Source organism: Amphibalanus amphitrite, unplaced genomic scaffold, assembly GCF_019059575.1.
Source record: "Amphibalanus amphitrite isolate SeventyFive unplaced genomic scaffold, NRLGWU_Aamphi_draft 001465F_arrow, whole genome shotgun sequence".
NCBI lineage: Eukaryota > Metazoa > Arthropoda > Thecostraca > Balanomorpha > Balanidae > Amphibalanus > Amphibalanus amphitrite.
This window is the reverse complement of record NW_024882958.1, coordinates 88,745-115,832: the sequence shown is the minus strand read 5'-3', so window position 1 is coordinate 115,832 and position 27,088 is coordinate 88,745. Positions and strand designations below refer to the sequence as shown.

The 27,088-nt window shown below is 49.6% G+C and overlaps 1 long non-coding RNA gene across 1 annotated transcript in view; it reads left to right on the top strand.

Annotated features, from left to right (window-relative positions):
* The window catches only part of LOC122373242, a 39,370-nt gene extending 19,880 nt beyond the window's left edge, over window positions 1-19,490 (top strand). The window contains exons 2-3 of the long non-coding RNA XR_006255010.1: window positions 1,174-1,305; window positions 18,884-19,490. This is a non-coding gene — a long non-coding RNA (uncharacterized LOC122373242). The remainder of the gene's footprint in view (window positions 1-1,173; window positions 1,306-18,883) is intronic.
* Window positions 19,491-27,088: the final 7,598 nt, after the last annotated feature.

Genomic DNA, 27,088 nt, shown 5'->3' with positions numbered 1-27,088 from the left:
GGCGGCTCCATCTGATTTCTAGAGGGAGCCGGTTTTGACTTTTGGGTTCAGTTTTTTTTTCTGCCGGATGGTTTGGGCTGTCGCTGTGGAGCCGTTTGGGGCGGTCTCTGATTGCGATTGGTGGGAAATGATTGGTGACAAATATCGCCATGTCAGCCCCGGGCCCAGGACGGAATCAGTTGTCGACCTGTGGTGACTTCTGGAAATGAAATGGCCTAGGGGTGGCAAGTTTTTATGTCCTTTGATGATAGGTATAGGACCGTGCGAGTAGGCATGAAATGCGAATGCATATGCCTATTGTCAGAAAATATGACAGATGGGGAAAAATCTGCGTAATAAAAAGGACTAAACGATAAACATAGATCTTACCAATATTACACGTAACTTATTGCTAATTTTACCTTTTTTACAACTTCTCTCTTTCGCATATTTCTTTTTTTATTTTTAGGACGGGAATTTTTTTTCCATAACATTTATTTTCCAAAAACACATGAATGCAAACTCTCCCTATAGGTATTGCTCCCGCACCAAGCTTTTGACCTACCTTGTTCTCCTCTCCCGCCGAGCACGGTTGTTTTTCCGCCCGCCTCTCCTCATCCATAAATTCATCTGTGTGCGCCGCTCGCGCGCGCTCCGAGCCGCCGCCTGCATCTCGCGCAATCAGCACGCTGTTTACGCCGTTTCGGCCTCGGCCGTTCCCGGAAGCCAATTGGCGCGCTCTTGGCGCGCGCCACTGATTTGTTGTCGAAGCTCCCGCAGCTCGGGCGGCTCTCCGAGCTGTGCCGGCGCAGCGCGCTAGAAGCTTCCCGGAAGTGTTTGTGCTGCGTGGAGAGACCGGTAATGTCGAGTGGCGGCGAATTTTGGAACTGCCTCGCGCGCGTTTTGGAGGCTGTCTGTTGTTGAAAATGGAGCCGGGGGCAGGTAGAACGAGCGTTGGTCCGGTATGGAAAGCAACTGGGTTCTTAGAAGCGTAATAAGCGACGCGGGAAAGGATATTGCCTTATTGAAAATGGGAATGGAAAACACATAGTCATCGCAAAAAGACAAAAAAACTTATTGAGGCGTCTGATGACTTTTTCACACCGGATTCCAAGAAGTATTCAGGCATCAACACCATTATGTTTCTTTTTTTCTTTTCGTTTACACTCATGTCATGTCTGTGTGTGTTGGCAGGTTTGCCAGGCTGCTGACTGCTGCATCTTCCTGCTGAGATCCGCTGATCAGCAGTGCCGCCCGATCAGCTCAGCGGTGGTTCAGCTGCGCCGGCTCTGCGACAACGCTGACGGCCTGCCGCCCCACTATCAGGTCAGGGTCAGCGCAGTGGCTCCCAAACCGGGGGCTCTCAAACCCGGGCCGACTCAGTGGTCCTCAGACCCCAAACCGGGGACTCCCAAATCCCTGTTTGATATCGCTATATGGACTAGGCAATAGGCATCCAGGGTCGTCACAGTACCAGAGGGAACTGGAATCGTGCCCTGTTGTCCGGCGGCTGTGGTACAGTTTGGTCTGGTATCTTTTCCAGCGGGCTTGAAAGGCCATCCGCCTGCCTGGAGGAAATGACTAGCCTCGACGGCTCGTATCCACCTCCTGAATGAATCATACCTTTCCACCTCACGAAATGACACCTCACAGCACAGTGCGGAGGTCTCGGCGCCCTTGCCCTACTGACCTAGCGTCTCCTGAGCTCATTGTGTTCCTCACGGGGCCCGGATCTCAGAAACCGTTCTCTGTACCGCACCATGACTGGAACTCTCTCACCATTGCGTTTGCTAGGCGACTCTAGCTGCCAGTTAGCTCGGTCAGACATTGGTTCACTTGGCAGGCTAGCTCCTGACCCGCTGGTAACAGCGCATGTCTGCGCCTCAGCCAAAGTTCACTCGGCGTCGGGTCGGTACGGAGAATTTCGGTGGGGTGCTGGTATGGTCGCTATGTGACCTTGGTGCAGGGCACGTGGCCCCGCTCAACAATTTACACGGAATGTGTTGCACAAATATGGCACATATGAACTGAGCCTCTATCTTTCACAATTTATCGACTTGATGTCGTTATATTCGCACAAGCGTTCCGCAACAAAGTCATATTTTGAGAATCTGCCGAGCCTCTTTGGACATATTTAAATTTCCAAGAGATATCTTTTGATGTCGACATTTAGCCACGAACCTATCCATATTGCACAATGCACATGACTCGGCCTCGTGGGATTTTGTGCTATCACCCGCTTTGATTGCCGAGGTGTTTCACTTACACCGGAACGAACTGGCCGTAATTTACTTCCTCACTTTCCCGGCAATAACACCCCTCCACCTCCCCCCCCTCCCCCCACCTTACCGGCTGTGTCAACATTTCTGGGAGGTGGAGCGAGTAACGGCCGCTGTTGATTCTGCAACACACAGACTGACTGCAGGCGATTAAATGTACGTGCACGTTCACTCAGAAAACCGTAATATAAAGTCGACTAGGGCTTCCCTTGTCTCTGTATGGTCTCCGAAATGGAAATGAACTCTGGAATGAATGTGACGGATAAAATTGTTGTTCAAAAGTGAAGTAAAATGCTCACAATCAAGAAGTTGTATGTTGAATAGCTGCGGAATTGTTTCAATTATCTCCTATTGCGTTATGTATAATAAACCCCATCAGTCGTGGTGAGCAACGATTGATATTCCTTGTTGATCCTAATTAGCAAACGGCCAATGCTCAGCCATTGGCCATTTGTTGTCGCATGCACTTTGTCGCGTGGACGGCCTCTTTAGGGTCAAAGGTGTTTGCAATCGAATTGGATATGGTTATAGTGCCTCGGACGGGCACTCAGCAACGCGGGCAGTCATCGCCATCGGTCATTGTGGTGAGAATTTCCAGGTGCCGCGTGTTGACGCCCGGCCGGTCGGAAAATGGATGCATCCGGCGGCTGTTGGGCCGGGTCCGGAATATCCAGACTCGCAATAGCTCCGTGATTCGGCCCTGATATGCGGCAGTGTGCGGCGCCTGCCGCCGACAGAATTTTGACTGGAGATCCTGCACCTGACGTGTGGCTCCGGGTACCTTCACTCCGTCACAAATGTGGGTCCCCGGCTGTGTTTTGCGCCCAAGCGCTTACAAGAATGCGTTGAATTTGTTCTACTCTCCAAATGCTTTAATGCATGGTGAGTTACGCAGTATTGAACTGTACATTGCACACTATGCCTTCGGGGTAGTTCTGAAGTGCCTCTGAGCTGTTGACGACTTTGCTCTCAGAACTGTGCATGTGGACAGGCGTGACACGGTAAAGATCCTACGCTTGGTTCCCAGGAGAGCGCGGTTTTCCATTTGGTGAACCGGGTGACAGTCATTTCTCTATGGACAGCGAGTGAACTGAGTTGGAGATGTTAATGTTCTTATAGTCCGAAGGAGCTATTCACCGGCTAGACGATAAAACTATTGATCTTATTCGCCATTTAAACGATATTTATTATGATAACTCTGTCATGCTTTTTTGTTGAAGTATTTTTCTTTTTTCATTTCTACTTCATTCCATTTCGCTATTTTACCAATATCAGACCTTCCTGTCCTTCTCTTCCTGCCTTCCTGATAGTCATCTCTGCCCTAGCTGTCAGCTGGGGGGGGGGGGGGGGTGACAGCTCTCCAAAATTCATAGCCGGTCTCCAGGGGGTGTTGATACGCTTCCTGGGAGCTCTGGCGCCCTACACCCCCACATAAGTACATATACACATACCGTGCATATACACATATGCACACGACATATACACATTTGCCGGTGGGCTCTGCTAGATGAGTAATAGCTCAACTGACGTGCGCCACTGCGCTGGGAATTGGGATGGTGTCGAAGCGAGGGTGATGTAGGGGGTAATTGATGTACGATGTCAGTATAACTACGCCACCCTCCTCCTATGACGTCAGAGCGCTGATGACGTGATTAGTCTTACGCAGGAAATGCAGTTGTGTGTTTATTGAGATAGTCTAGTGGCCTTGGTCTAGTCGGGAATAGTTGGGATTAAATGGGGCGCCGATTTGCTAAAAGTTTGCGCAAGATGCCGGTTGAACTTACCTGCATAGTCATCATTGGTTCCCATCCCATTATCAATCACATTTTCATTTTGAGTCCTACGATTTACTTCTTGGCAACTTCTTGGTAAGTGAATTTGTTGGCAGAAGCTTAAAGGGACCCTCCCACCTTCAAAAAAGTTAATGAATTGGCATAAAAGTGATGTAGCGTGAATCACAAAGAGCGAAAATGAACATCTACCAAATTTTACCGGAAAATATTCACCCGTTTTCGAGATATAAGACTTTTATTTTTGTTTACTTTTTGGGAAATCCGCTGTTTCTATGACGTCACATAAAGGTTTTCTTTACGTCGGCATTTGGAAGCAATAGTTTGGTATCAAAGTGCGACAAATATTGCGCGAATGATGCGTTTATCTTATCAAGGTCAATATATGATGGCCAATAAAGGATTCCAGGACAATTCTTATGGCATTTCTTCGTATCGCAATTCTTCGTCTGCAAATCTTCGTCGGGGCATTTATTCGTACCTATCGCATTACTTTGTCTCGCACCAGGGTATATGAAAATCGGCTCACATTTCTTCTTCAACGCAAATATATGCAAGAGTAAGCATTGAGGGACAAATAAATGCACCGACGAAGATTTGTAGACGAAGAAATGCGGACGAAAAATTGTGCTACGAAGAAATGTCATGCGAGGATTCGTTCGGGTACCATGACATTTATGTGATTTCAAAGTCAAGATTCACAGCTGATCTGCTAAATCAAGCCAAGAATCCAAACTATCAAAAAACTATAAATATTTGTCTGTCACAGAGGTCTCAAGCAATATAAGGTTGACATATGTTGAATCAAAAATCTACTGCCACAACTCACATCTCCTGCCTTAGTTTATCATTGTTGTTTTAACTTGCTTTCAAGAGAAACAGAAGCCAGTATCTGATATCACTTCAGATGATTGTTTCAAGATCTGAGTTCAAATGGAAATAAAAGCAAGATCAAGATGAAACAGGGATTATTGCTGTTAAAGTAGTTTGGCCATGATACAACAAGCACATAAATCATTAGCCAAATCAAATACTGGTTGGTTTGTCAAGATGTTTGTTGTCTGTCGTCTGTCGAGCTGCTATGAACACTGAACGCTCTCACTCTTACTTTAAAGAGAGTAGTTTAAGTTGAATGGTAGTGAGCTGTAATTAGACAAAGCAGCTATTCAGTGCTCACATCAAGCCAGGCTAGGAAATGGCATCAACTGTGGTGGGAGGAAGCAGGTTCGGCAGCCCTATGTTGTAAACTTCTGTTATGTCTTGTGTTTGATCAACTGATGTTTTCTGCTCTGTTTTGTGCAGTGATAGTAGCAGGTAACTGCATGCTTGTCAAATTATGTGAATAAACGAATTCATAACATTGCATTTTTCTCTCCATGCAAGGAACAAGTAAGATGTTGTAGAAAATGTAATAGAGGGCTGCATTGCTGATTTTGCACTTTATCAGAGCTTTATTTAGCATTGCTTTCCTGAAAGCTACACACAGGCCACAGTGCTGAAATTAACAATGTCATAGCTTTTGGCAGAAAAAAGAAAAGACTTACCTAGGTAAAATTGGCTGAAAGTATGGCAGAGCAGGTCTTGATGCGTATGCCCATCCGTGTGCTTGCCGAAGCCGAACTGACTGCAACACATTTAACTCTGACCCACCATGGTGGCTGGCATATCCTGAACTTTCACCACTCTAAACAAGAGAACTTTCAGCCCTCAGCATTGTATTAAAACACTGTACAAAACACTCAAAATTTGTTTCAGTGCCATCCACGGACAACATCAGTCGCCATTCACCAGGCCAGTAAAAACAGAATAGATAATAGCTTCAAACCCATGTAGTCAGAGTTACTAGGTCTGCACCTCAAAACAAAATCCAGGTGACATTCACCACGCCAGTAAAAAACAGGTACTTAGGTAACGTAACAGCTTCAAATCTGGTAACATGTTGGTCGGACTTTACACTACCATATTTACATGGAATATGATACCAAACAATAGTGCAACCATTCTGGACAACAAAAGTGTATGATAAAATTAATTTAGAATACTCTGGCAGCATGATTTACGAGCACAGGCAGGTGTTACCTACCAGCCTTCTCAATGCTCGTAAAACCAACATTGTAGTTTTGATTTTACCTTACATGATAACACACTTGGCTGCAATGGCACATTTAATTTAATACTGTGAAAAGACCAGTTATAACCACTTCACAAGCACAATTGCACCTCATGCCGACATCCTTTTCCAAAGACAGTCAGCAGCGTCTTTCGTCAAAACTGGAAGATAAATCCCCTTTCAACTGTTAACATCAAAAATATTTCTTCATGGTGTGACTGTGATCTCCATATGGAAACCTTGCAGGAAAAGAATTAATGTCAATTGTCAGCTCTTCAAATTTCTTTGGACTTTAACTTGCAGTACCATATCCAGTTTGCTTTGATATTTTGACTTTTGTTTTTTATTCCATGTTGAAGTTGAACACCAAGCTCCAGATATAGCAGGCAGCTTGATCATCTTCGGCCTTGGTATAATATCAGTCCAAGTTCCAGTGGTGGGTATCTTCTAATATTCAAATTAAAATGAAAAGCAATAGGCTTTCTCAGCGCCGAGGACGGATTTCACGTTGATAAAAAAGGGAGCTCAAGGTCAGCAAAACTCGGGTTCAAGGAATGGCGGGCGTTGAAATGACTGCTGACGTCATAAAAAAACCGCTAATGGTTAAGAGATAGGGACTAAGCTGGTCCCACCCTGCAAGTAAAGGGAAGAAATTTCTTGAACACCATAAACCTGCGGGGGTTGCGACCAGGATAAATGGTGGTTTCTGAGCCTGGCCGCAAACTTGGCTATCTCAACTCAAAACTAATGTTAAGGTGGGATGGTCCCTTTAAACATTTCTGGATAAAATATTTGCCGGTACTATCTCACGGGGTGTTATGCGTATCTGGCACTTCGCAGGCAAGAGGTTTTGCACAAGCTCAAAATCGTTTCAGCGTTTGGCGGAAATCGGCACCTGGAGGAGCTGTGTGTGTGGTCCCTGTCTCGCTCTCCGCTCCTGCGCGTCATCATTTTCCCAGCCTCTGACCCCGGCTCGTACTGACCCGATTGTTTGTTTGTTTTGTTGGGTTAGGCCCTTTCGCTCGACAAGACCATTGCAGAGCCGGAAGGATGATAGGATTTAGGGGGAGACATTGGTCTGGGCAGGCACCCTAGTGAGTCGCCGGGGCTGAGCCCGTCCAGAGGACAGGCCACCCAGCCCCAAGGCACTCACTGCACCCGGCTACGGGGTGCGCTCCCTCGGGAGCAGCGGTGCCGCTCCAAGGGAGCAGCCCGCATGAGATAAAGTTGCCTGTCCAGCCCGGAAGGGGGTTGTGGCGTGGAGGAGAAGGATTTCAGTTTCCTGAGGATAGAAGCACGGATAGGTGTACTGACCCGAGGTCACGGCTCGAAATCAGGTCAGGTGATGTATCAGTCTGAGTCACATAACTAAAATCCTCGAATGTTTCGCAAACGGGCCACGAATGTATGCTGCGGCTTGCGTGAAATATATCGATTCGTGGTGACTCTAAAACAGGTTAAAATCACGATTGCTGACGATATTTTCATAAGTTCATCGCCACCACTTCTTTTAGTCAAGCAGCGGAAGAAATGTATGCAGCGCCGCTGTCGGAAAGCTGGCTGGAAGATGCATCTAGCGGTGTAAGAATTAACAGCCATAACCTCGTCGCCATCAGCTCAGCTCCTCTCACACTGCATTGAATCGGCTCTCCGTTTTTTTTTTTTTACCGTGTCAGTCATTCATCATCCCGTGATCCCTCGCCTCAGCCGGCTGGCTAGTTCACGCCGCCGCCGACAGATGGCAGGCGCGTCGCCGGCAGGTGGCCGCCGCCGCGCGGCCGCACGCTTCTCGGAAGGAGAGCGGCTCGCGCGGCCGCCGCGGCGCTCCCGGTATCGGCGAGCGGCCGACTACGGGGAACGGCCGACCGGCCGAGCGGGGCAGGACGGTGCGGTCGGTCGGCCGGCCGGCGCCGAGGCTGCGCGGCTGCTCGTCTGATTGCAGGGTTTGATGCGCCCGGCGCAGTGGGCGAAACGCCGCGGCTTGCGTGGAATGTCCGAGGGGGGGGGGGGAGGTGCAGAGAGGTGGGGTAGGGGTGCAAGGAGGTGGGAGGGTTCTTTATAGCCTCAGCGAGGGGTCACGCGGGTGGATTCGCCTACCCGGGGTGCCTTCGTTGTTTGGGCGAGCGGCTGCGTTGAATTATGACCCGAAAACGGCTCTATATTAGCCGGCTGGGATGGGTGGTGGTCAGCCCTTCGTCGATTAGCAATTGGAGTTCGTCCCCCGTTTGACCTCCCCTAGTCCTGAGTCAGCCCCGTTACACTTCCACCGTCCGTCAGCTGCGCGGGCCGCCGCCCCCGGCGGGTTCCGCACTTCGCCGAACTCACGAGGCGCAGTGAAGTCCCGCCGGTCCGCGGCCGAGCCGCCCTGCGCGGCCTGGCACTTCCCGAGGGCCAGAACACGCCGAGAACGGCCCCGCCCCGGGGTGCCATGGACAAAGGCCCCTTTGTGAGAGGGTATTTACGAGTGCGGTTCGCTCCGGCTGGTCAGAATACCTCAGTTCATATAGCTGCGTCGGACGGAAATGTTGTGAATGTGGACGTCATATGCGCTGAAAATGCGCGTCCTGTCCGGTTGGCGAAGTGCGCATATGTTGCCGTTTTCTTTAACACTCGTGCAGAAATGTTGCATGCCCCGTGGTTGCTAAGCTGCAAAAAGCCCTGGGCAAAACTTTGCTGGGTGGAATTTCACTGCAAATGCACGTGTTCTGCGCGCCAGGAGGACAGCGTGAATGAAGGGCGCACTTCTGCGCACATCAGACTGGATAAATATTTACCGGGCGTAGAAATGGCGTCGTTCATCTTTATATGAAGGACTTTTAGAATATGTGCACTGTGCAGGCCTTTGGCATATGTATTTTGGATTTGTTATATCGTTTGCAGGCACCTATGTGTGCAAAAGCCGATCAGCAATAATGTGGTGATGTGATGCTTGCAGAGCGAGCACAATTCCTGTTTCTAAACTGATGGATGGGGCCTCTCCTCTTACATATAACCAGTTTTAAACTGGTCCCATCACTAGCTCAGCTGTTTTCCAAGGTATCATAGTAATGCGGTGAGGAGATGAGGGGTAAGTCGGCTGTCTCCCCATTTCATAGTTTGGTCTGCTAGTCGCGGACTCATATGTAATGTGTATCTGCTCTGCTACTGTTCAGGTGAAGGAACGCAACTTCAAACTCATGTTGGAAGCTTTTTATTCAGACCATATACCCGGAGCTTTGTGACGTGGTTACCTTTTTGTGTATTCTGGTTTGGCGTTCGACATTTGCTGGCATACCTTACCTACTGTACTTTTAGCTTTTATCATGAGGTAGCCCTCCAAGCAGCTGAATGTAAACATGCAATCGTTTCACCTGAGACGGTTGCATTTACCGATTCGTGATGGAAACTTAAAACGTCTGTGAATTATGTTGGATGCTACAGTACCTACCGCACGCCACTATTTTCCATTTCAGCACCGATTCCCTCTCGCTTCCCTGCTCTTGCGCTCGAAACTCGACATTGGTTCAACGCTTATCATTGCGTCAATCCTTACTTAGCACCCGGCCCTTCTGGGCACCACTGACAGTGCCTGCCTCACACCGTAATCGAGGCTTGCATTTGTTATCGGAATGGCAACGAGGCGGAAAGATGAGATAGCTCTATCTTTCAGCTTCAGGGAGTATTTCTTCATAGCGGATAACAGCTGTTCCGTTGAAATGCTCCGTTCCGTCTGATGCAAGCTTGCGCTTATTCTGAACGTAAGTTAGCATGCCATTTCCCGGTGTTTGTTGAGCAAGAAAAACAGAGAGCTGATTTCTTGATTTAAACAAAGCTGGCGTGAAGCATAACTCACTGCGCTTCTCTTCCTTATCCAGAAGTTTACCATCGGTCGGTTCCCTGCCGCGAAGTTTTGCCGCGCGGCGTTTAGTAGAAGTCCGCCGCTGGTGACGAGTTTTTCACTCCCTGGGGTAGCATATCTCCGCTGTCTGTTTGTTTCCCTGGTCGGTGGCACTGATGCCGGGTCTGTCAGACGCGGCCTCCAAATCCGGCCGGTCCACGGACCGATTTGGTCTACGGACCGATTTGGTCCGCGGGCTGACCGCCGGAGGACCACAAATGGCACGGGGGTGATGTCATTGAAATGGGACGCTGCTGCCGCCGCTACTCAGCACACCAGGCTGGTGCTCCGGGGGACGGGGATGCCGCTTCTCATGCCTCTGGAGGAACAATCCCCCTTTCTCGACTTACAGGCCTATGGCTATATCTATCTAATGTGTTTCTTTGTGTGGGTCTGTGTGCATTCTGCCTGTCACCTGTCCCATTTTTTTTAGGGTTTCTTCGATTACTGCTTTCGATTTCTCTTACCTATATTTTAATCTTTTTGCGCCTTTATTTCTGTGTGCGCTTTCGTTATTTTGCTTACCTTCTTATCATGCATCTCTCCGCTGGTGTAGCAATGGTTCTAACAATGGTTCTTGTCCGGCAGTTTGTCGTTTGTTCTCTGATCATGTCGCCTGTTGGTCATAGTTTGTTTGGGTATCTCCCCAGTCCCAGTATCTCCCCATGGCCGTCATCTCCAAAGCAGTCGCTCCACCTACCAATATTTATATACCACTCACCTGGGCGGTGCGACTTCTGTGCCGTGTCGACAGGGGTCGCCTGACCTGACCTCTGTACCACATCGGCAGGAACAGACGTGACCGTCTATTCCCACCACTGTTAGCGCGCCCGAGGCCATGCACACTTCCGGCCCGCTGATTCCACTAAGCCCCGATGGCTTCGCATTCTCAGAGAGGAAAATTAGCCGGCGCCTGGCGACTTTGATGACGAACTTGGGCTCCGATCGCCGGTCACCAGAGGCTGGCTTTGTGGCCGCCCAGGAAAGTCTGGCCCTTTGTTGGCAGAGGCGGGGGTGATTGTGAATGCCGCCAGGCCGCGGGAGGTGTGCTGGATGAAGACGTGACTCCGTGTGCCGGAAGCTGAAGTGGCGCCAGCACAACGGCACGTTCGGCTTTCGTTTCGGGCAGTTGGTTATTGCCGTTATCTGCTTTGGCTTTTGCTTGGAAATGATGCGTTGTTGTCTTGCTTTTCCTGTGGGTCTTGGATTTTTATGCCGATGTGCCACTGAGAATTCGGTGATGATGTGGTCTGAACAACACACACACTTCGCTGCTGACATTTATAACCAGCGCGCGCGATGGCCCGGTGTGTTCCCAGAACTGGTCTCCGACCATCTCCTTTTGCGTCGCTCCGCGAACTTGTCTGTCAGGCCTTCCTTCGGTCCTGCTGGAACCCACACAGTGATCAGCACCGCTGGATCTGCCTGCCCCCAGCTGAATCGGTGCCCGCTAACCGATCACACAGTTGTTTTGGTCGCCTCCGCCTGCATGTTGTGCCATGACGGACCTCGCCGAGGCCGGTCTTCCAGGTAATGTGACGTCCGAGCGGTGGCTATGAAAAGCCGCGGCTTTGGGCCAAAACGGGACGCTAGCAGCGCGGCCGAGCGACACGCCGCTGGTGCCGGAGCGGGCCTGGCGTTCCGGGCCGGCGCCGGAGGCCTGAGGACACAGTCCAGAGAGGCCCCTGTCTCTCCGTCCCAGAAGAGGGACGCGCCGCCCCCGTACCGGGAACGCTCCTCGCGCGGCGGCCACGCGACGGTCGCTCCCCAGAATCGGCGCTGTTTATGAACGCGTCTGTCGTCGGCCTGCTACCGCTCCTATCTGGACTGCCACTAGGCCGGGGACGCTGCTGTCAGCGGCTGCTACTGACATATGACTGTATCTGACTGACAGAGGTCCGTCTGGACCGTCACTGACTGACGGCGCTGGAGAAACATGTCGTGTATTTCCAGGGGAGGAGCGATGAGCGATCTGCACGCGTGAAAACTGTGTTCCAGCCTTGACTGTGTTCTGCTGTTACCGACATAGGTCTCGTCTCTGCTCAGTTTTTGCCCTTATTTCTATGCTGAGTATCTAATTCTCGTAGAGACGAGGATCATATGACCATTAATAGTCTGGTCGGTCTCCAACTGGTCTTGTCATGTCAACTTCCCTTTGCCCATGCTTGTGGCTGCTAGTGATGCAACTTTCGAATGCAGTGACTCAGTTTGATTTGCTAAGCACGGCTGCTGACTCTCTGAACTCAGATACAGAAGGTATCGGCTGAGATCTGCAGGAGCGATCTTTTATTGAAATGGCAGCCCACATGATTTGATATCCGGCGCGATAAGCCTTTGCAGGAGTATCGCTCTACCAAAATACTAACGGTGTTCTCCAAAAATAGGTGCCGCGTGGGGCATGTGGCAGACTTTGATCTGCCGCACATTTTTAGCCGAGGTAACCTAACCTCGGTACATTTATATCCGAGGCTATCTCTGAACATTTTTAGCCATAATTTCTGGCAATATCGGCGTGGAAGCGAGACCCTTATCAGGTAAACAGATGCGCCTCGCCCTTTCTACCAGCTACGCACAATACCTAACGTTAAACCAAAATTTGTACTTGAAAAATTGCGCCATTATTTGCCAATCTTTGCCAAGAAGAGCATATAATTTAACGAAATTTTATCGACTATCTGCCCAACAATAACACAAGGAATAGTTCCAATCACTCAATCTTAGTGAGCCTCAATACACTAATTAGGGAAAGGACACCATTGGCATTGCTTAGGACTCCTAGGCGGCGGAACGGGGAGGGCACCGGGGCACCGTGCCCCCTTTGATTTTGGCATTTTAACATTAGCCCTATGGGCGTTACATGGAAAGAATGGGACCAAAAGTCGGCAGTGCCCCCTCCCCCTTAATTGAAGGTGTTCCGCCGCTGCTGCTGATTGTCATTGCTCAGGCCTGGCCCAGTCACTGCAGGTTATGTGACCGGCCAGCCGCCTGGGGTGTTTGTCAATGTCATCAGTCGACCTGTGTTAACATGATGACTTGTGCAAGACATGACGATCGGGCGGTGTGGAAGGTGCTTCCCCTCCCTCCGTATTGGACCGTTGACGCGGGCGCTGTTGGCTAACGTGACACGGGCAGACGAGGAGTGGGTGTGTGCGCCAGGGGTAAGACCCCGGCTATACCATTTTTCTAGTAAGGGAGACCAAGGGGAGAGCAGGGCAATACCCACGGTCTGCTTCAGTAGGGTCGATGGAGAAGGAAATTAACACTGATCATTGACTTGAAACGGTGATTATTACGTCGACATCTATGCATTCTGTTTAATTTAAATGTCGAATGTTCTTCTTTGAAGTTCATTAGGCTTATAAAGCTCAATCACCTCATCACCTAAATATTTGAATTTTTAAATTCCGAGAACATTTCTTAAGCCTTTTTTAGAATGCTGAGGCTCGTATGTTCAGTGTAATGCCGTGCTTCCTATAAGTTACTCACAAGTGTAATGCTAGGAATTCATACTGAATACAGCGTAGCAACAGCGCTTGTTCAAATGAAGATGACCCGGGCAGGGTCCTACTGGGGCTAGTAGTCCTCGCTGAATTTTGAACAGGCGAAATGTGTTTCGACATCTAAATGGAGCAATGTTCAACAAGGAAATAATAAAAACTCATAATGTATCCACGGATCGCATGTAAATGGGCGAGCTATGTTTTATGTAGCTCTACGTATCTCGCCCTCATCTTCACACGTGCTTTTTTGCATAGGCTAATTTTGCATATCCTTGTGATGCATTCAGCAGGATATTGTTCGCATAAATGGGGAGTGTCCTTTGTGGCACGAATTTCGGCTAGTTCCTGCATCTGCGCCGGTATTTTATTTCACACCCTGGCCGGCATGGCGTTACAAGTTACCACAGGTGTTGCCTGGTTTCCATACCTACTTGTTTCCATTGGGGGCATGTTCCGACTTCGGTCCTTCCTCAAGATGCCACACAAGTTATCTTACATCTATCTGCTCGATTAAATATGAGCCATGCAATACAACCAAAACGCAACCGGATTTCCGCTCCATCACATTGTCTTTACCCAATCACAACCTGGAACGCATTCAGCTTCATTTGATTGACGATGTGCTATGCACGAATTAAACAGTTGTCTTATTTTCTTAGCCCTATTTTGAATATAATTATTAGCATGTGGCTTACGGTTTTCATTGCAGTTATATGATTCAAGACAAGTGAAATAATTAAAGGGATCCAGTCACCCTCCAGTCCGAAGCCTTTTATTTTAGTTTCAGCTGTTGCCACCCCAGCCCCGAGTCGCCACCCCCTCCCATTGACACCGCCCCCCCCCCCCGCTGTCTGCAGGGACCCTCTCTAATGACCCTCCGTCTGGCGGGCGGCCCCACTGATCATTCCGTTCCGCTCCAACGACTCGACTGCACGCACTGGGGGGGGGGCGGTTCGGTACCGAGAACAGCCCCCCCCCCCCCCGGCCCACTCGTGACCCCTGGGCCGCACCGCCCGCCGTATGATTATTCGTGTTTTAGTGTCGGCAGTGTGCAGGCTATTAGCAGGGAATGGGCAGCGACGGGTATGTCCGGTTCAACTAGCGAGCAGGGAATGGACGGACGGACGGATGGACGGACGGACGGACGGATGGATGGATGGATGGACGGATGGATGGACGGACGGACGGATGGATGGACGGACGGACGGATGGATGGATGGATGGATGGACGGATGGATGGACGGACGGACGGATGGATGGACGGACGGACGGATGGATGGATGGATGGACGGACAGACAGTAGACATGTCGGCAAGCCTCAAGTTATGCTGATAATTGACTTTGTCTAATATCATATAAGGACACTAGAATTGATCAAACCTCACTTGATCTTACCTGACCTCGCCTTATTTTACCTCATCTTATGACCTGGCCTGACCTCACTAGGCCATATCAAACGAGAGTAGACTTACTGACAGCAGTCGGGGAAACTGTGGTCAAATCTTCCATTTTTAGAAAGCCTTCCATTTTTGGAAGGATTTTCTATATATGGGTACGCACCTTCCAAAAATGGGTACGCTGACGACGTCATCGTACCCAAATATAGAAAATGTTGCGCATATGTTGGAACTTACCGATTTCCGCCGAACATGAGGCAAATGCGACTATCGCCCCTGGTCGCTTTCTATTCGCCATAGTGAAGTGTCCATAATCTAGCGTGGATGTCTAAATCCTAGCGTGGATGTATTTTAGGTAATTTTTCAAAGTAATGAGTCGTGGAAAATTGACAAAAATTTACCGACAAACGATGGTTTTATAAGACTTTATCAAACATTTTGTAAGCAAAAAGCATCAAAAACGAAAAGTAAATATCCTTAAAAGTACTTTAGTGACGGGCCATGCTTGTTCGATACCGCCGACTTTATTTACAGTGCGGAATTGTCTGGACAGAGTGCGGCGGTTTCGGGAGTGTAGTGGCGAGTAAAACTTGTATTTGTTGCCGTTTTCTGCATTTATTAGCATATTGTGTGGTTGATTTCAATTTTTAAGGCTTTTGCCAAACATTTGGGTGGAGGTCTCGTCATTTTTCAATGTTTTTTTTTTTTTTCCGGAATATGGGACGAATTAAATAGGCGTTGCTGCGCCGTTTTTCGTGTTACTTTCTAATTTCTATCGAAGGAGCATGAATCTTCAATTTATATGAGGAATAGTAAGTTTAATTTAAACCATTTTTTTGTCAGGGCTATAGCTGTGTTCCTCCTGGTTGGTTATTGACCAGCTGTTTTCTCTTCTGAATTTCTATGTGTCCTCTAGAAGTAGAAAAAGAGAGCAGTGCGCCAGGACACCATGCTATTATATCACTATGTACATTGACATAGCATGCCTGTATTACCAACACTAGCACTGCTGCTTCTCCTTATATCAATGATCATAAATGGCAAAATCAACTATTAATGTTACACATTTAAAAAGGCCGTAACTTAAATCAAAGAATGTGAATCACAGTTGGGAACACTGAGATTAGACCTTCCAATTTTGGAAGCCTTCCATTTTTGGAAAATGCATACCCATTTATGGAAGGTCCTTCCAAAAATGGAAGGCTTCCAAAAATAGAAGATTTGACCACAGTTTCCCCCACTGACAAACACAGACAGACAGACACACAGACATATCGACTAGCCCCCAGACAGACAGACAGACAGACAGACAGACAGACAGACAGACAGACAGACAGACAGACAGACAGACAGACAGACAGACAGACAGACAGACAGACAGACAGACAGTGGGACGGACGGGCGGCCCCGCCGCAGCACTTACACAGCGGGGTCATTGCTGGGTTCGGGGAACCAATCGGCGCGCCACGGGAGGGCAGCCAGTCGGGTGTGACGTCATACATTCGGTCCAGCGGAGGTGACGCAACTGGGGGAAGGACGTGCCACAGAACTGGGAGCCGGTCCTGCGGTGGGTGGGTGGCAGCCGTCATAGAGTCGGTGATTGATGGCATCTCGATGGGCGAGCCACGAGGGATTTCATTAAAATGTCTTGGTATGGTGGTTTTGGACGATGATGAGGCCTTACATTCGGCTGGGAGGATTCGCAGAAGTATTGTGTGCGCAGAGTTATTTCCGTGCTTCCTTACAGTGCAGACACTTAACAATCTTTTACAGACTAAAAAAACTTATCAGGTACGAATTCCTTCTGTATTCGTTTCCGTCCGGGAATTGGGTCTCATTTCAATGGTTACCTTCCAATCCGAATGTTCCTGTCTCATGTTAAGAATAGCTGACAGTTGGCCTTAACAATTGTGCAACCAATCAGGAACTGTGAGAACTGAACTAGTGACTGTTTCCATGTTCCATGAACGACACAGATCCCCCTGTTTTCAACATGACCCGGCGTTCAGTGGCTCTGAGCCCACCGAATGCACTGCGAATCCACGGAATACATTCAATCACCAGTCGTCTATCCTAGAATTAATTCCAGTCCATCTGAATTGACGTCAGTCCCCACTCGCACTGCCTTAATCCAAATGCCAGCTGCCAAAATGGTACATTTTCGCGCGATGCCTGCATTGCAATGCAAGTCATGGCTAGCGAAGTAATGTATTAAACAAACCTGTCTGCCGGTTTGGCCCGGGATTGGACTGTGTGCTATCGACTTGCCCCGCGACCGCTCGCGGACTAACCCCCCACTAACGGGATCTCATCCGCCCTGTGTGATTTCACCGACGGTGGTGACGGTTTCGACCGCAGACCGGCCTCCGACCGCTCAACCGACCGACCGACCGACCGACCGCAAGCCGACCTCCGACCGCCCGACCGACCGACCAGGGACGTCTGATCAAACCTTTGTCACGGCCGCGGCCGCAGCCACCGCGCGTTTGGTTTTATGGGAAACCGATCAGTCGCCCAGAGGTGATGTCACCACAACGGCACGTTGTGTGTGACGTCACCTGTCGCCGCGCGCTGACGTCACCGTTCTCTGATAGCGAGTATCATTGGCGAGAGTCGGACCGATGTCCGGCTAGCAGCAGTCGCTACTTCACTCAATCTATCCTGAGTCACTCCAGCGCTCGATTGATGCCGTTCCGTCGCAGCTTGACAAGCAGGTGTGTGTGGCTGGCTTTGCAAAGTCCGTTTGGTGACAGGATAACTAAGCGAGCGGGTCGGTCTGATGTTGGCTGTTTTTCGTACCACCTGGCGAAACATAGGGGTTTCCGAAACGTTAAATGCAATTAATAAAGTGTGGATTTCGCATTAATCGGTCGGGATAATTGATGAATAAGAACAAAACGATGGGTGATTTTGACGCATCCGCTATTACTCGTATGTAATGATGGCGTAGGATCTAGCTTCTTGGGGGTAGAAGTTCCGATTACATAAGTCATCAAAATGACGGTGGGGTATTCCAAGGTTTGGAGGTCCTCGGCCAACTTTCCCATCTGATTATCAAGTGTGAAGGGAAAAACAGATATGTTTGCATTGCCACACGTGAAGGGAAAACCAAACCTTCACTAAAAAGTCTTTGGAAAACCTAACCCAACCTAACCAAATGATTTACAAACTAAAGCTGCTGTCTCACTACTTAGCTACTAACTGGTGGCTTTCCTAGCATACAGCCCATAAACCAATTGCAGGGGAACCATTACACTGGTGATAGCACCTGTCGTGTTGTCTGTAGCTATTCAGAGCTCAAATTTCGGCACTTTGTCCTGCAACCTCAGTCCTGGGCTCAGACACTGGACCTTATCGGGCCATTACCATGATAGGGCGGACCGTTAGATAATGAACTTCATGCACATTCCACGAAAACAATCGCATTGAGTGTGCATGTTGCACTTGCAATGCGCCACGAAATGTCGCACTCCTTTGTCGTGTGTTTTGACTCTTTGATCTTTCAGCCGCCGACTTTGTTGTTGTTTGTTGTTGTTGTGTTCCTTGACCTTCAGCAGTTCGTTAGTTGATAGCAAGTTGATAGACCACGTCAGCAAAGTTAGCGTTGTTTCGAGTTGTGATTATGCCACGTGACATTTTCAGCCTTCAGGACTTCCCGGCAGCGCATCTTGACGATTCTGTCGCTGACTGCTACGTTTTGACGTCGTACCGCAGCGGCTTTAGGCCCGTGAGGCTGTGCGGCCTGTTGCCGGGCAGGGATTTCCAGGATATTTTGCGGTGCGGTGTAACTCTGAGTGCTCGAACCGCTGTCGCCGGGACGTATGCTTTCTGTTTGCAGCTCTGGACATATGTAGTAGATCTAAGTGTTCGTAACTTCTCCCTTTGAGTGATAGTTGTAAGTGAGGTGTTGTATTGTGGAGGCTGCTGACGCCATCTTGCTCTGTTCGGCAGGCTGCGTTGAGGTCTGCTGTTGCTGATTCCTCGTCGAAGTTCTGATGAAGATCGAGCGTTTTCCTTCGCTGGGAAATCAGTTCAACCATCGGTGATTCCATCAGTCGACATTTTTCTACCCGTGCAACAAGTGTTTGGGTGGCATCGCTGCCCACTTCCCTGACGGATAGCACTGCTGCCCCATTTCTCCAAGACCGCCAACAAATCGGCGTCCCTCCACCCATCTCCAATGACAAACGGTCGTTCCCTCTCACCCTAATCCACATCTGCGCGCGCTGTCCGAACTCGGGCGGACAGATGTTCGCCCTGCCCCGGCCGTGTAGTGATTCCAGTGAGCCGGGACTCTGCGCCATGGCCAGTCGTTCCAGCGACCGAGTGGCCGGCGATAGGCGGTGCTTTTCCTCGCCGGTTTTCCTCTCGCCGATTCGCTAGTGATAGGGATGAGAAATGGGTCGCCGCTTTGTATCGCGAATTGTGAGTTCCACGTACTTGAATGATATCAGGGGTCGGTAGAATTGGAGAATCGAATAGCCTTTATACGCCTTCTAGTGAGTATGATATCTTGTGATAAGAACGTTGCAATTTACCTTATATGTATGCCACCTGCTTGGGTTGTACTGGAGTGCATATCAACCTCATTACATCATAGCCACACATATGTCCGGTGGCCATCGCAAAACCAGCTAAATCTGCGTGCTGAATTGTTTTGCAGAGCCGCGAACCGCGTTTCGTGCCGTTTTTCACTGTTTACCGTGGCTTCAATGGGACCTTTATCCAGGCGAAACACGATTATTGTGAGCATGGCGACCAAGTGGACCCACTGTAACCGAAAATAAAAACGGCTGCAAGGGCTTACACGATAATCCGCGGCCGGCCGGCGGCGGAGGATCCCCCGAGTTGTCCAGAGGAGCTGCTTTGACGTACCTTACAAGGCCTGCGCGGACATGTTTTCCTCCTGGTACAGTGAAAAGTGTCGGCCAGTGCTTTCGTAGTCGGTGGCTGAAAATACACGGTCCGGCCGGAATCGGAGACACTGCGGCACACAACTGCACGTGCTGTGAGAAACAAACCAGCTGAGACCCCGCGGGTCGGTCAGGTCAAGTCAATAGCGTCAATAGGTCAATAGCGCCCAGCGCCCAGCCAGCGAAACGCGAGCAAACCAAAATAGACAGGCTGGGCGGACCAGGGTATATTGAATTGAACGGGACAGAAATAGAGCAGAAAGGTGACCAAGCCGCTGGCCCTTCCCGCTCCGAAATCGGCGCAGCGTTCAGACCTGGAGACAGCTCTTTCGACGTGAAAAATTCGCCGGATAATTCGCCATTTGGACAACGGTCGGCAAGTCCAACGCGCGCTAAATGGGGATGAATTGCTCCAGAGTGGTTCGGGGAAGGATGCGGTCATTTTTAATGGCACTGACTTCTGGAAGGAGATTAGGAACAGGTCTCGGGCATTAGGTGGGATGTTTTAGGAAAAAGCACCTTCTATAGCGATGTCCTTGCGTTCGGTTCAAGCTCGCTGTGCTGGATTTGGGAAGTGATGGTCTTAACTGAGTCGAGCAAACGGCTCTATAACGAATACACAGTGGAAGGAGTCTTAGTTCCTATTATGAACGTGGTGGACTTGTTAAAGTGACCGATTTTTATCGCCAAAGTCTGGAACCGCACCGATAAAGTTCGCTGACATACGCCGAATCGCAATTCTGGCCTGACAGTCTCGATAAACTGGTCTTAGGTCACCGGGCATTTGGGCCAGGGTAATTCGATTTTCAGAGTAGATGAAAGAGAGCACTGAATGTTGTGTCGCAAGCCGACGCTTTTCACGCGAGACATTCGCGAAAAACCGAGGGAGGGGTCCATCGGACCCCCATAAGTTAAATTTGTTATGCTTACGCATCGCTATGATGCCTACTTAAATACGATTTCCAACCCTTTTAGCTTGTAATATCTTTGAAGAAGACGCGAAGGCATTATGGAACGCCCACTGACGGATGAGACCCCACCCCTCGTCACCCTCATTTTTCTTGTCAAAAGTAAATTGGGGAAAAAAATGCAGCACCTATAGTTAGGCAGCCACCTGAACCGAACCATGTGTGAACTGGCCTTATCTCTTATACCACATCCGTAAACCACATCCTGACAACGGGTCACCTCGGGGGGGGGGGGACATCCGGGGGGGATATTTCCGGTCTGCACACCGGCCGCCGGACCGGATGGACCGACTTTCCGCGAGACGCGACTGCGGCCCGTTACCCGGCGCCGACCCCTGAGTCAGCGGACGGCGGCGGTGACGTCATCGGTGACAGGGTGTGACGTCATCGAGGACAGGGTGGCGTCATCAAGGACGGTGTTGGTTCATTTGAGGACACTGAAATGCGTGGGTGAAAGCAAACTGAGGTGGGGCCTCTGCTAGTTTGTTTCGCCTGAGAACGTCTTGCCACCTCTCAGAGGGCCGGTAATATGGGCGGGGATTCAAACTAGACCTCAGCTGTTGACATTGGAACATGTCAGATATTGACTAAGGCAGTGTTGATCCTCGTGGAAGTCCCTTGCCCCTTATCGTTGCCTGCCTGGTGTGGGCGGCGTACCGCGAATGGTGGGCACAGGTGTCCGGAAATGATTCCCTTTCTGGGCAATGATGTCAGACGCGAGTACTGTCAGTTTCTATAAATAGAACGTTACGTAAACGAATCAGCTAATTACCGACGGTAATTTCGCCGCGCGAATGACCATTGCAATACGTTGAACGGATGTCCATTTGTAGAAAGTTTCCCGGAATAATAAAGACATTCTCCAAACAGTTTGGTCGGTGTACAGCTGGTTTTGGTTTGGGTCACTTCGGAAGACGGTCAGCTAAATTGAGATAACAGTTTCAGCTGCCGGTGGGTCCAATGAGTAGTGGGAGAACTAAGCGTTTCAATGTTTTATAACGACCCCTCCACTCGGATGCGGGCTTACCCAGATTGATTGGCCGTAGTGGCCGACTTTTAATGTCGGTTAGCGCAGCTAATCTAGTGTTAGTGTCTCATAATGGAGCCGTTGTCAGGCTAGGAGACACTCGAGAAATCATGGTCCCGATAAACATCAAATAAACACGATAAACACACGATAAGTGGCAGCTGCGACGGGCCGACCATATCTTCACTGAATGCCAATAGGTAGGCAGTCTAACTAAGTTCTGGTACCCATGTGAATTAAAATGCATCAATCACTCATGTGCACTTACCTTACTCCAAAAAAAGCTCAACGGTACGCGCAAATTTCGTACAAGAAATAGTTCGGCCAGGGCCTCATTGCAATGTCTGATTTCTGCGCGAAGAACTGGATTGAAACAGTTGTCGGAATCATCGCCACGGTCCAGTGTCCATCCATCAGTGCAGTTCAGTGCAGTCCAGTCCATTCGTGTCTCGAAGCCCACCTCGCCACCCCAGTCCCCAGGTCGCCGGTCATTCCGAGGTACTCGCGTGACGTCATTGTTCCAACATCAGCCGGCCGCCCAGTCTTCCAACAATGGCGGCGGCCACTCATGCGCTGACGTCAGCACGCCTTCCGCTGACGTCACACTGCAGCATCCTGGGCTCTGATTGGTCGCTGCGCGTAGTGTTCGACCAATGCGCGTCATTTCGAAGATGCGCCGGTTTTACCGTTTGTAAGTTGCGATGATCGGCGTCATTCGTTGTAAAGTGGAAAGATGAGCTTCTGCTTGCAAAATAATTGGCTCGCACGCAGCTCTGCGAATCGAGAGGCTTCAGCAACTCAAACCGGAACCATAAATGAGTTGAATTATAATCAGCTCCTTTTATTTGACTCTGCACATTCTTATTCATTCATTCATTCATTCATTCATTCATTCATTCATTCATTCATGCATGCATGCATTCATTTTCATGGTGGATCGGAGTAGGAAGTGCTTCAAATCCTGGACCATTTCGATTGTCAATGAAACGCTTCTGTTACTGTGACTTATTCATTGTAACAGGAAGTCGTATTATACACAACTCATTTATTATTTGTGAAACAGGCAGTCGCAACTCGCAACTCGCAAGACACAGTAGGCCTACCACATCATCAAATCCTCAAAACAACGAGTCGCGTACAACGCGGCACACCATCTTTGCCTAAATTAATGTTCCTTCCGTATGGAGACGGGTCCTGGTTACCAGAAGGTGGCACATGTGTTTGACAGCCACCATGTAGGGGAAAGTGGGGTAAGACGGTCAGGGTAGGTAAGACGGGCACCCCTTCTGCAGACCAAACCAATAGCGCTACGAGCAAGAAAAGTTAGGACCAGAATTGCCTTTCCCACTACACACCACCATTCAAGTCTGGTGAATTTGTGTTCAGTCGATAATCTTTTATTTTGATTTCTTTAAAACACTCATTTCATTGAAAACATCCATAATGTATTGTGCAAGCTTTTGTGTACAGCACTATAGAGTTAAAAACTCGCAATCACTTGTGGTACACTCATATGCCAACAGTGTTCATTTACGGCGGATTTGCTTTGTCTGCATCAAATTGTCCACAGCGAAAAATCGTGCTGAACTTCTGACATTGAGTTTGGGGTAAGACGGGCAACTATGAACCCAATGGGTCTGTAATGGTGAAAATATTTTTGTTGCTGTAGGAAAAAAGAAGCATTTCTAATAAGAATATGTTCGATTCCGATACTCACAGACATGTTAGCAATATTCCTTCGGCACAGTTTATTCTCGAATAATGAATGTGAAAAACGGTTCTACATGGCTTCTGAACTAGGGCCTATATAGGAGCATACGCCTTCTGCACGAATCTCGTATACTGCCATTTCCGAAGCACTTGAGACCAACGAGCGACTGTATAAATGCGGCTAATCTCGGGCATTTGTTGCGAGCTGCGCTGATCGGTGAAAGAAGCTGGCCGTCTTGCCCTACCCATGTGACCGTCTTACCCCATGGGGTGGGGTAAGACGGGTTTTTGCAAGGTTTTGCAAAAATAGCTGCAGTTTATTTGTTGAATCAGGTCTAAGTCTCATCTTCTGGCAAATGAAAGTAAAATGTCTGAAAAAGGTTTTCACCCAGTTTCCCGTTTCTATGATGTTTCTAACCGGCCGAAAAATGGCTCCAAAGTTAAGGTGCCCGTCTTACCCCACTTTCCCCTATCATCCCGAGGCACCGCAGGTCGGGCTGATGGAAGCCCTGCTCTGTGACGTCATTGGTGGAATGGCTCTGTGATAAACACGCTATACGTGGCATGGTGCTCTGATGCAAGTGTCTGTGCTCTTTGTGAGAAAGTTCCGATTCAGTCATGAATTATTGTTGGAGTGGAACCGCTATTCTCTGGGAGAGGCTGGGTAAACAATGTAGTCCCTGCTTACACTGAAGACAGTAGAGGATTCGGAGGTCAAGTTATGGGGAAGAACAATTTACTTTTATACGGTCGTGCACTACTATGAACGATTCCTATGCTCAAAATTGTATTTTTATAATTCATTTTATGGCTTTTGTCATGTTTCCTGTTCGTACGCACCACTGGGTATGCACCCTGGGCAATGGGCAGCTGTTTCATTTACGACGACCTCGCCCATGTTTCGCCGCTCCCCCGCACGTGCCCTTCCTCCCCCTGACCCCCCGCGTCACAACTCATGACGCGTTTCAGCCGACCGAGCCCAGTATAGCACCTGGCAACCGGCCACCCATCTGGTAACCCTTCGTCAAGCTCCTTATAGATCTGGCACGTCCGGCTGAATTCGGGTGAAGCGGCTCGCGCGCGCGCGCTAACTATTTATGTTGGTGGTTAGGGTGAATTATTCACGTCTCCTGGTGACGGCCGGTGTATTGGGGGTCCCGACGGGACGGTGTAGTAACGAAAATACAGCTCGGGGAAACGCCGGGTCGAACCATGGGGAGGGGAGGGTCTAAAGAGGGGCCCTGCTTCACCGCTGGGAGGGCCTTTTAAAAGGGTAACGCGGGTCTGTATAAATGATGCGTTACCAACTATCGAATCGTTCAAATCGATTATATTGATTTTAATAACATTGAAAAGAGCCACAGTACCTACTATTCGTCACTTTCGACCTTAGAGTCGACCGCGCTCGATGCCGGGCGCGCTTCCTTTAGATTGAAATATATGCGCATCTTGTGATCTTTTAACATTGGAAGCTCGATTCCGTTGTCCCTCCAAATGATCAGTTACTGCGTGAATACTATATACTATTCTAAACACTGAGCATGGGGATTAGCCAGCATGATGTCTTGGATGGGCAAAACATCTTGATTCCAAGTCACCAGTTGATCTGAAATTCCAGCCAACCAGCATCAACAGCTTCTTAAAGACAGCTGAAGAGCATCTCTGAGTTCACACGGAGTATGCACTGGGATTTACTCACGTGCAGTCGGCAGCCATGTCTGATATTCTGTGACTCACTGAGGCAAGCCGACGGTGTCTCACGTCCCACGTGCCTCGCTGTCTTTATCGTGTCTTGTAGGCTACCTCGCCATCCTTGGTATCTGGGCTCGGACAGGTCCCGCTGACCCCCCCCCCCCCCCCCCGTATTCCCGGGAACCCTGATGTCACCCTCGCCAGACCTGATAGACTCTATGTGGAACTTGTAGCTGGCCAGTTCGCCTTATGAGGCATCGCCACAAAATCAACTGTCAACGATGAACGGAATGGGGCAAATCGCCTGCTAGCCATACTCTCCCATGGATGTGATTTGATGTTTGTAAGTCTTCTGTGTCATCTGGATTCAATCTGGTCACGCTCTTTAGAAGTTTGATGATCTCTTTGTTGCGTTGATGGAAACCGAATTCTCGCCATCCTTTGTTACAAGAGCTCAAGATCCTCACAGACTTGCGTTCTCTCGCTGCTTATATACGAGTACATACCTAACCATCATACCCCCCCCCCACACCGGTAAACCCGCACACTGCAGTCTGTGCAGCTGCCTCGGTGCATATTTCTGGGCATTGACAGAGCGCCAGCTCCCCGGGTGATCGATCACCGGCAGCGCTCCGCAGATGCCGCGGGCAGCCCAGAGAGACGAGAGATGTTCCTCTGAATCCGGGTGGCCGACTGTGTGCTGGGAATCGGTGCGCGGTCGGTCCGAGTCGGCAGTTGTGGGCGGCTCATGGAAAGGCCGCCGGCGCTGCAGTGCAGGCATGGCGTTCCGAGAGAGAGAGGGAGAGAGAGAGAGAGAGAGAGAGAGAGAGAGAGAGAGAGAGAGAGAGAGAGAGAGGGAGAGAGAGAGAGATAGATAGAGAGAGAGCGAGAGAGCGAGCGAGAGAGACAGAGAGACAGAGAGAGACAGAGAGACAGAGAGAGACAGAGAGAGACAGAGAGAGAGACAGAGAGCGACAGAGAGACAGAGAGAGACAGAGAGAGAGAGAGAGACAGAGAGACAGAGAGAGACAGAGAGAGACAGAGAAGATGGGACAGGAGAAGGATAGTGTAGGAGTGGGAGAAGCAGTAGGGGTCAAGAGAAAGAGATGAAGATCAGAGCAGAGAGACTGCTGACTGAGGGCAAAAAGAAACCTGACAGCAAAGACATAGAAACGTAAAAAGAGCTGGCGAAGGAAGCTGGTGTGCAAATGAATATGTTTTTAGCTGACATGTGGTGACTGTTTGCGTGCCTGTTCCACGGACGCTTACAGCACAGCAGAAATGTCTCTTACTTCTTTTGCTCCAAGTTGCGACCTTGCTTAAATCTGCGCTAACATCTGCGCTGACACATCCAGTTTGGGCCATGTAGTTCGGCATAGTGACAGGGCGCGCTGCCTTATACAGCCTCTGAGCCTGACGGCGGATACGGCTCAGTCCTACCGGTCCGGTATATACCACCCCACGATCTGTATGGCACGGTCTGGGTCGGGCTGACCGGTCCTGCGGCCGAGTTTGGGGATCCGGCGGGCCGGCCCGCTGGCGTGCCGGGCCCGTTCAGAGCACGCCCCGCTGACGCCGGCCGGCCGGCTCTCACCTTGAGCTGTTGTCAGGGCGCCCAGCTGGAAAATGGCGCAGTTGGTAGGCGCAGTTTTGGTGTAATTGTTGATGAAGATAGGGTAAAAGTGTTTGTGGGCGCAAACATGGGCTATCTGATGTGCTTGTAGGTCATGTTTTATCGCAAAGTAAGCAGCTTCACTTTATCATGCTTTTCCGCTGTTTTGAAATGCACCTTCGTGCTTATGAAATTCGCGTCTTGTTTTCCTTTTGCTCGTTAAACCAGACGTAA